Below are 4,988 nucleotides of genomic sequence, written 5' to 3'. Positions count from 1 at the left end.
GAAAATCACGAGCTCTTATTCTTTGTCATCATCAATACTAGCTTATCACATTTAATAGTAGCCTACTGGATTATGTGGCTGTTTCTCAATTATTGATTGTCATTAACCTGATTATTAGCTTTCCAATTCTTGTCTTTAATCAAATTAGAGAAACACACATTTAAAACATTTAGGAGTAAACTAGGAAATATTGATAACTTTCGTTTCCACACAATAGATTGGATTTTGTTTGTTACATGAAAATAAAATCATTATTAACTATGTATTTAAATAGTATGTGTAATTACAATTTCGTTATTACACACCATTAACACTCTATGTAGTAATAAAAAGAGTTGAGAACACTATTGAATACAAATCAAGGGGAGAAGGCTGTTGGTGGCAATCAATTAGCATGTCAGAAAGTGAAGAATCATACGTAACCTTTGGCATAAATCCAAGGTTTTTACCAAAAGAAAGAACATAAATGCACAATAACGCCTTCGTACCGTGTATTTTTTATCACTAATATTTATGCTATTCTAAGCCATAAAGTTAAACAGTATCCACCTAAAAATCCCGCTTTTGCGAAAACAGAAAAACCTGGTTATCATTCGTATCAAGTAATAGAGAATCTGATTTATTGTAGATCTTCAAATTGTGACCATGTTTCACTAGGTTGGTGTTTTAAAAATAAATTATAGTAACAATAAAGATGGTAAATATAAATATTGTAAAATAATATATGGATCACTTTCAAACTTTAAAGGAAAGGAGAAAATAGTATACTTATAAGCGTACAATACTACTCACCATTGCGTTAATACTACCATTTTTATTTCTTAACAATGAACTCTTTTCTCGGAATTAAGAAAATATAAATAAGAATAAATTCTAATTGATGTTTGGTATTATAAAACATATTTAGTGGCTATTCTTGGTGATGGGATTTTATTTAATAATAACACGCAAAATTATTATGAAATAACCTAACTCTAAATTTTCATATATTCTAGTTATAGACAATTTGCCTTAAGAGTCTCAAAGTTTATGTAAAAGAAGGAGGAGACATCGAAGTTTAAAAGTAGCTGTGTGCCACACGCTACTTTAACAAAGTTTTGTTATTACCTAATTTAAGCCATTTTGTCTCAGTAAACACACGATTCAGTTTAAAATTTCACTCTCAGTCATCAAACATCACGCTAGATTTTTGTTATTTTGAATCTCTTGAAAGAATAGTAGTATTCTAATCATTTCAAATATTAACAAAATAATTACTACTAATGCTACCTATTTGGCTATATAGAACATGTGTGTTTTTACATTATCTTGCCTACTTTTATATATTTGGTACCTAACAAAGAATCCGAGAGTGTAACCGTTTCCAAAAGCACAATAATTGGTAATATTTTTTATCATGTTTACACACGGTTGTTTAATTTCTGTAACGTCGGTAATTATTTTTAAACCTTGTTCAAATAACATTTACTGTATTTCTATACTAGAGACTTAATATGTATCATGTTTAACTGTTAACTGAATTTAAATATTTATTGTGAACTAAATAGGTGCCAATTATATTACTATTGGAATTACTATTATTATTACACAGTTACTGAATGAAATTTATTCTATCCTAAGTATACTTAATATGATGAGGGATTTTACTGGCTATTAATATATTCAAAGTAAAAAGAAAACTAAGTGAACTTTCTACAAAACTCTAAGTTTAACTTTAACCATTAATAGAACTGTGGAGGTAGAACACAAGATGGAATATAACATTTGTAAGTAGGTACAAAAAACTCGACTCCTTGATCCGTTTTTCCCTATATAAATAATTCTATTTAGAAACTCGCACTTTTACACGTATATAATAAGTAAATATTTTTAATAACCCCTATACTAAATGTAATTCTCAAGCTGCTTACTAATAATGCAACTATATTAAATGTATGTTTATTACGTAATTACAACAGATTGCTATACTTTTTATACTAACGAAGAACATCAAAGCAAGGTCTTATGTCTGGTAGAGATTACATAGCAGATCAAAGGAACTTCCTGAAGACGGAAATCTAAATTGAGCTGCAAGTGACACAGATGACTCTGCAATACAACTGCAACAGAGGTTCAATCTGCTTTATCGGGAGTTGTGTATTTATACAGAGTTCGAGGAGGGTGAAGGGTGGATTGTGATAAATATAATATCTGCTTGTTTATGATGAGACTCTATTAGATGTATATCTTATCTTTTTTTCAATTAGAAAGTTTTCTTACGGATATGTATTTAATTAATGCAAAAACAAAGTGCTAAAATAAATTAATAAACTGTGATCGCCTAGTTTAGAAAAACCTTTTGAGATATTGATAAGATATAAATTACTATATCATGTTAAGGGTATTTTTAATAACGATTTTCATATTCAAATACTATACAGATATTTTAGTCAAAGAACATTTTTATAAATGAATATATTATACACAGATTTTAAAAGAAAATATACAATTAGGTTTTAATAATTCTGTAATCAAAGAATGTATTAGATTAAAGTGATGTTCTGCTGAAAGTTATTAGTAAGTTACTATGTGTTTATAATTATCTAAATTACAGAAGCATAAAATATTTATTTGAACTTTTCTAGTTAATATATTGTTTCAGCACTCTATATCTAGTAGTTGGATCATTTACAATAAACCTGACATTTTTATAAAATCACCACTTCTCAAATAAGCAAATTATTCAGCTTTATTATATCTACATTACTTTCACTGTATAGATAATTATTTCTTAATGTAAACATATCTTTCAATGTATAAGCAAATTATGTGATTCTCATTGATGAAATAATAGACCATGAAATGTCAGTAAACCTTCTTAAACATTTCGTGTAATTTTTTTATAAAAACGTATCGTTCAATATTCGGCTGGATAGCATTTTCAATGGTTGGCTTCGACCCGCAATACAATTTTCCCACACAGGTCACTTTCTAGACTAGTAATTGAATGGAATAATTTCCTACAAAAATTATTATATTCTCATTAAAACTGTTATAAGTTAACAAAATAATTCTCTGCATATTTTATTATTGATGTTCGTAAATTCTTGAAAGAAAAAAATGCGTAGATGGTCGTAGTGGTGGATTGGAGTGCAAAGGTTGCATCATGAGGCTTAAAAACGATTTCTACAACTCTACTTTGTAAATACCAATGTTCCATGTCACAGGTGGTAACCTATAATGTTCGCAAGTAAATGGATTTGGAGCTTTAGAGATAAATATTTTCCAAACAATAACCATGGAATCCCAGTTAACTGAGGACTAAGATTTTCATTGATATTCAATAGATAAATGGCAAGGTCTCCATAGCCATTAGCTAAATGGAGCGGGGTTCCAAAGCCATAATCGTCTTATACACGGCTGACGGAGCAGTAAGTCACATGCGATAATGTTTACTGATAGAACATTACGTTTAAAGTTGCTCAGTTATGTACTGTATATAATTTGATTTGGAGGAAGCCCCCCTGAACATTATAGATTTTACATTGTTAGCAATTTTATTCAATGCGGCCATAATGATGTTACTTGAACGTTCCTGTTATCAAGATTTTTTCATACATTTAAGACCTCTACATGAAACGAATAAAGATTACTTATACAAACATAACATTTATATTTATTTTATAGAGCTTTAAAATGATATAAACATTTATGTTTGCATTGAAAACTAGTAACATTTGTACTTCGGACCTTATATTTTGAGACATGATGTATTGTTACAGAGTAGAAACTCTTTTACACAACTTCAATTGTGTGTATTGATAGGCGATTGCATAAAAGTAAACGTCTTGCAGTTTTACCACTAGACGATTGTGACCGGTAGTCTAAAACACTCTATAAACATGACGATATTACCTCTGGCGCTGATATTACACATGGTGGTTAAAATTTCTGATCCACGTGATAATCTGGAACAACTTTACATGTTTTCATTGTACCTCTAATAAATAAACGATTATTGATATTTTTCTTGAGAATATAATAGGTGTTAAACTAATACTCAATGTAATTTTGTAATATCTGTTTATAGTTTGTAATACCTTTTTATAGTATATTAAATTAACTAATACATTTTGTTTTCGTGCACGCTTAAACCCAGCTAAAGTTCCATTCTAGTCCTACAGATTTTAAGCAAGGCACAAGGATAACCCATTTCTTCATAACTCATTTCTACGTTCTGATGTCCTATAATAAGATACTACAAAGGTTTACCTTCAATTCCGTCGGAACTTAAACTCCAACGGCTCTGACTATACAACTATATACTTCTAGCAGGCACAATAAAATAGAATATGGAGAAACGAGACTGAACTACCCAGCCCAAGAAAAGACAAAGTGCAAGAATTTGCAGGGGCCGCCATCAGACCATATCATCTCCGACGGTACTTTGACTGTTCGGGCATCTAAGGAGCGTCCCTGGACGGCAGACAGTCTGATGGGAATACGCGATATGACTAACGACGTAGGTCATTACACTTCAGGTACAAAGGTCTCTTGGATAAGCTAACTATTATTTATTTTGGCATAGTAATACCCTTAAGTATTTCCACAGCTATCAAAGAGTCTTCTACTAAATATTAGAAACTAAACAATAACCTACTGGATTCATTCCAAATATTAAACACTTTTACTTTAACGACACTTAACGTCTTGTAAATTTAAGTATTAAACCCATACTGTTAAGTATGGAATAGACAGAAAAATACAATTTAAAATTATACTATTTAAAAAAGTACAATTACATGCAGGGCTTCCAGGCCGGATGTGTGACCTACAAAAGAACGAGTCCTTTTTACTAAGAATCGTCACTTGCATCGGGATAGGAGCACGTTTAGAGGTAAACCATCACAAGAACAGAGGAGTAAGCGACCGTGGACTGACCAGGTCACTTAAAATTGTACATGATCAATGTACACGAGAAAAAAAACACAGGACGGCTCTACTCTGCC

Source organism: Homalodisca vitripennis, unplaced genomic scaffold (assembly GCF_021130785.1).
Source record: "Homalodisca vitripennis isolate AUS2020 unplaced genomic scaffold, UT_GWSS_2.1 ScUCBcl_691;HRSCAF=3244, whole genome shotgun sequence".
Taxonomy (NCBI): Eukaryota; Metazoa; Arthropoda; class Insecta; order Hemiptera; family Cicadellidae; genus Homalodisca; species Homalodisca vitripennis.
Note: the sequence above shows the minus strand (reverse complement) of the source record.